At 40.1% G+C, this 6,000-nt stretch overlaps 1 protein-coding gene across 1 annotated transcript in view; it reads right to left on the bottom strand.

Moving 5' to 3' along the window:
- lrrc4ba (leucine rich repeat containing 4Ba) overlaps positions 1-2,586 on the bottom strand; it is a 70,102-nt gene extending 67,516 nt beyond the window's left edge. Inside the window, exon 1 of the mRNA XM_016676460.1 lies at positions 2,448-2,586. The gene's annotated coding sequence lies outside the window, so the exon portion shown is untranslated. The remainder of the gene's footprint in view (positions 1-2,447) is intronic.
- Positions 2,587-6,000: the final 3,414 nt, after the last annotated feature.

Consider the following 6,000-nt stretch of genomic DNA (forward strand, 5'->3'; position numbering starts at 1 on the left):
ATGCAGTTATTAAAGCACAATTAGCCCCAAGAAAGTAGAGTGGAATCAACTAACTCACTCACATTGTGGTTACCTAGCAACTCACTCATTCTTTGGTTACCTAGCAACAAGCTGTTGAGTAACTGGCGCAGCAGCAGTTTAAAGTTTCCCCACAGTGCCTCATAATGGCTTAAAAATAAAAAAAACTGTGTGGATTTTAATATGAATATGACACAGAATATGATTTGTTTAGCATGAAAAAAAAATCATGTTCATGGTCTTTGTTTGCCAAATGAGATTAAAACATGTTCTAGTAATAAAGTGTTAGTTAAATGTAGTTATTAAATAACTAGATTTGTTCTCATTATTGATGAAAACAATGAAATTGTTCTTGAATAATCTGTTAGGTTTAGTGAAATATGAATAATAAATTGGTTGCCTTTATCAATTTATGATTTGTTAAAATGATACTTGATTAACTTATCTGCTAATGGAACTAGTGTTTTTTTATCTATGTTAATAAATTATTGACCCAGGCATTAAGTGTAACAATTCTTTGCAATAACCTCCTTTATTGAACATTAAACAGTGATAAAGTTTCCTAGAAAATTTTAGGGATTTCTTCATTAAAATTAACAAAAACATAAAATAAAAAAAAGCATTTCTATCTGCAAAAAATCTATATATGAGTTTCAATTGTGAATAAAATCAAACTTTGAGATGCGCTGTGTACCCGGACTCTGTGCTTTTCCTCTCCTGAAGGAGATGTGCGGCTGATCCAGAGTGAAAGCAGTTTATCAAAGACTCCCCAGGGACGGATAACAGAGGAAAACGTAAAGGTCGACTTAAAGGGAAAAGGTCAGCTTGGGACTGAGCCGTCAGTCACTTCAGCAGAGAATTAAAAGGGAGGCGGCTGATTGTTTGAAACTGATCACTGCAGACCATAAACACCTCACAACAGCTATTAATTAGCAAGTTGGTCAGTTTTACCTGCTTTAACTCATCGACTCTGAGCACAAAATGTTCACTTTTTGACTAACATTCAGTTCTTCTGTTGACGTTTCACATCATCAAACACACTTTGATATCTAACAAAGATAAACGAGGAAATGCAGCAAGTGTTTTCAGATGGTTTTGCATTAAGAGAAAAAGGAAACCCGGCTGTATGTGTCTCTGATTATTGGCAGCAACAACAAACATAAATTATTTGTAATAACTGGGAAGGTTCTCCATGTTTTCTCCACATGTGAATAACGATTCACACTGTAGAAATTTATTGGGCTCCCTTTCCAGACTGACAGGTGTTAGATTTGTTGTTGAATTTCTTTAAATTAGAGCGTAGCTATGCTTTTTTTTTAACATGTTTTTTTTTTTTTTTGACATCTTTTAGCATACTTCTTCTCTTGAGGTATTGGCGCTAATAAGAAGCTTGCTTTCTTAAAGAGGTTAGGACAGGTCTACGGGCAAATTAAAACAAACAAAAAAATAATAATTCCTAGTTAATTAAATTTTAGCCTGATCAGTTTAGTTGTTTTAGGGGCTCTTGTCACTTTAAATTCAAATAAGCTGCTGCTGGCCACACCCCCGAACTCAATGTTTACACTCACTCTGAAAAATGGATGCAAACAGATGCGCAATTATACAACCCCAATTATACATCTCTGAAAAGCAGAAGTGGAGCCTCCTGCACAACCAACAAGAAATCAGAAAGTGGTTTCTGGTTGGTAAGTCAACAACAAAACACTTGTCTTTTCCAGCAGCCATTGTACAGCATATACAGCAGTAAAACAAGCAGGAGAACCAGCACGTTGTTAGGCAACAGGTGCTTGGGTTGCTAGGTAACATTGCAGCGTCTGAATGTGATTAATCAGGTAGTTTTTGAAAGGCTCATTTTCCAGACACCAAAAACCGGATGGGTGTTTTTTTTGTTTGTTTGTTTGTTTGTTTTTTAATTGCTTGGGCTGCTTTTAGAAGCAACTGAGACTCAATGGATGGACAAAAAAATAGGTCCTATTTAGAATACTTACAAAAATAAAAGATTATTCCCTTACTAGATGAAACAGTTTCTTAAAACCTCTCTGTGTGCAAATGAATCAGTTTGATGATTTAAAACACTTGTGTGACCGTGCCAGGTGACAGATCATGTTGACTTCCGCGGTCAGTGGTCGTAATGTAATGCCTGATTGGTGCACGTAGCGAGTCTGGATGCAACAGGGTGGCCGACCCGTTTCTGCTCCAGCAGACATGGAGAGGATCAGCATCCGCAGCCTGTCCCGCTGCTGCTTCATCCCAGCAGCAGCGACTCTTGCTCTGAGCTCTTGCATTGCGTCGCTCCTTCCTCCTCCTCATCCTCCCTCCCCGCCTCCCTCGCTCTATTAAATTTCCAGTCACACAACAGTGCAGTGGATATCCCTCCCTTTCGCTAACTCTCACACACTCTCGCCCCTTCCCCTCCCAGTCCTACATACCTCAGTAGTTTGTGGAGGTGTTCTCGTCCTCCTGTATCTCTCCGTATCTTGTTATTGATTGCTCTCTCCCTTCGTTTGGCTTTGAACCTCTCAATTCCCCCCTTCCTCCTCGGCTTGTTATTTAAAAAGAGCTTCCTCACATTTTCTCCTCTTCCTCCCCATCCCGCCCCTGTTTGTCTGTCTGTGCTGCAGTGTCTACTCGGGCTGTGTGGTGTGGAGCGTAACCTCCCTTTTTACTCCCTGGCCGTGGCGTGTTTGTGCAGCGCCAGCTTCGTCAGCCTTAACTGACTGATTGACTGGACACCGCAGACCGATAATGAATAAAGATGGGAGGATTAATGCGCCTCATATGAAGACAAAAAGCAGACCTTTGAAAGCTGCTGCCTCCTCATGTGTTCGATTTGCTGGTTCAGTCGACCTCTCTAGACCTCCACACCAGTTGCTGTACTGGGGCGCAATCAGTACCATTGACCCTTTGCAACTACGTCACTAAATAATTGGAGGCGCCATGATGGACGTCGGAAGTGAGGGTCGGGAGTGTTGATCAGAGCGACCGAAATTGTTTCCCAAAGTTGTTTTTGCCACTTTATTCATGGCTTCTTCTTGTTCGAGTCCAGCTAATTTGTCTGTAAACGTCACACACCTGGCTGGATCTCACAGAGGTCGGCATTTACAACAGTTTGAAACAGCTAGCTTAGAAACAGACCCATAACTCCTCCCTCCCTCCCGATGTGTTGATTAAACTTCAACACATCACCGATTTTGCCTGAATTCATACCATATGATTTATATCATTAGGTTATAAACATCAGCTCATCTTACACCGGAGCAGCCTTAAAAACGTACAAAAGACGAGATGCTAACCAGTTTTACCATACACGCTAGGCTACATTGTCTCCATGGTTACCAGCGTTTAGCCGTACCTTCTTCATATTGCGATATTGGATATTGTACTTCTAATGGTACTTACTTATAATGTATATGAACGTTAATCTTCTTACCTTGTAAAAAGTGTTCCCCGAAAATTCATGATTACACCGAGGGCTGACAGTCATTATTGACAGCTGTTATCCATCGCTGCGTATTTTTCTTCATTAAAAGTTATAAAATAAAATAGTCTGGTTTCTATCCTTCTCTATTTGTGCAGCCGACCGCAGCATCCTATGATTATATTTAATGTGAAACCAACCAACTAAATAAATAAACCTATATTAGGCTACCATGTGTCAGTTTTTTGACAGGCTTTAGAGGAGCCTATTGTTGTTTTGACGTCAAACATGGCGGAGCGGGCAGTTTCTAAGAGCGCGACTTCACGTGCAAAGAGTCAATATGGGGGCGCTACACTAAGGGGCGCCAGAATATGGTAGCATAATCATTTCCAGTTGCATTTTTTGTATTCAGCAGCTGTTTTTGCATTGAAACCCGCCCCCGCACCAGAGGCCGCTCCAATAAAGGATGCGGGTTAAAACGCAGGACATTCTGGGTAAGTATAACCAAAAGAACCAGGAGACAGAAAGACAAAAGAATCCTAGAGCTACTAAAATTTGACACCACTCCAATTTTGTTTACATTTCGTGAAAAAGGAAGTTGCACTCAGTGTCTCCTTCAGAGGTTTGTGCATCAGGAGAAACCTCCATGCTCCCTAGAGGCATCTGTGGCGGTGCCAGGGATGCTTGTATGACCAAAGCAATAGCTGTGGTTTGTTCCCACCACGTTGGGCTTACCCCAGGATTCCTCTAATCCTGTTTGAGGTGGACAGGAGCTGAAGGCGTATTCATAGAAGATTTCTGGTTTTCCTTGCCTTCTGCAGATTAAGTTGTTCTGCTGTCACTATGATCACCCACAGAAACAAGGTGATGTCTGGTCTCCCAGGTCAGCTCTGTGTAGAGCCACTGCTCCAACACATCGAAAGGAATCGGTGAACGTGGTTTGTGTTTCTTATGCATCAGGTGCCATTTGTAAAATTACACAATCAAAAATAAACAGCAATAATTTGGGTTATTTAGCCTAAAAATAAATATTTGGTTTGGGGCAAAATATTTATTTTGAGACTAAATATTCAGTTTGTAAATTAAATATTTAGCTTGCCAACAAAAAATAAACTAAATGTGTATTTGGAGATAAACATTTAGTTTGTAAACTAAACATTTAGTTTGTAAACTAAATAGTTTGTATGGAGCTGAAAATTTTAGTTTGATGCTAAATATTCAACTTGCTAAAATAATTTAGGTTGGAGCTAAATATTTAATTATTAAGCTTTGCAGCAAAATATTAATTTTGACACTAAATATTCAGTTTGGAAATTAAATATTTAGCTTGCCTAACAAATTAGTTTGGGGTTAAACATTTAATTTGTAAATTAAATATTTAGCTTGGATACAAATTTATCATGCAAGCTAAACATTTAGTTTGGAGCAAAATATTTATGGTAGTTTGATGCTAAATATTTAGTTTTCAACTTAAAATATTTAGCTCTTAGCTACATATTTAGACACTTAAATTTATGCCTGAAAATTTCTCTTATGTGCTAAATGTCCTGAATTATTGCTGTTAATTGCTGATTGAAACTTTTCACGTCAAGAATTTTTTTACCTGCAGATGCTACAAATTACCATTCACGAAAGGAATTATGTGTTGTTTTTGTACGTTAGCTAATAAAATGTTTATTTTAAAAAGGAATTGTACGCATTTTCAATATCGTTTAAGATGAGATTAATTTTTCTTATCTGATTAATTGATAGAAAAACCGATTATGCAACAACCATTAGCTTCATTCCTTCTGCTAACAATAGAGACACTGAAAAAGTTATGAGTTCAGACAGGCGGTAATAGTTCGATAGCGGGGTGGATGGAGGCTGATGGATGAGAGAAAAAGCGAGGCTAAGCCGGAGCTCCGAAGGGCCGGCCGGTGATTAAGAGATGGGAGGGATGAGCTCCAGCCTCTGAGGGACTACTGTCTATCTGTGTGAGTCCATGTGGAAAAAAAAAAGAAAAAAAAAACGGGGCTGGAAACGGGTAGAGAGACTCAAAAACAAGAGCCCACTGTCACGGTCTCTTAGCAACCGCGTTTCCCAGGTGACACGCAGCCTGACATCACTTCCTGTTGGAAGCAGAGACTTCCAACAAAGTCTTCCTCCAGCCTTTGCGCTGCTTTCAAACCGAACGAAGCCGCAGGATTTCTGTCCCCATAAAATGCGAGCGGCGGCGCATTAAGAGGAGCTCACAGCGCAGCGGGCATATAGACCGACGGTGCCCGCTGTGCGCATGCGCGCAGCCTGATTGTACACGCTGCCAGTGGAAACGTGGCCAACTCATGCCATCTGGTAGGACTACTTGGCACAGCGAGGCCCGCTATGGTTTCTCGACATATTGGAGTAGTTAAAATTAACACTGTGACACTATTTGGCAGGAAAAGACACCAAACTATCTATTAGTGGATCTATTTCAGCTTCACCTTTCGAGTCCAAGCTGCTGCAACACAGAAGCTTCGGTTGTTTGTATGTATGCAATCCAAAAGCTCAAGAGCTTCTTCAGTTTTTTTTAATGCTCAATT

Source organism: Poecilia formosa, unplaced genomic scaffold, assembly GCF_000485575.1.
Source record: "Poecilia formosa unplaced genomic scaffold, Poecilia_formosa-5.1.2 Scaffold134, whole genome shotgun sequence".
Classification (NCBI taxonomy): Eukaryota; Metazoa; Chordata; class Actinopteri; order Cyprinodontiformes; family Poeciliidae; genus Poecilia; species Poecilia formosa.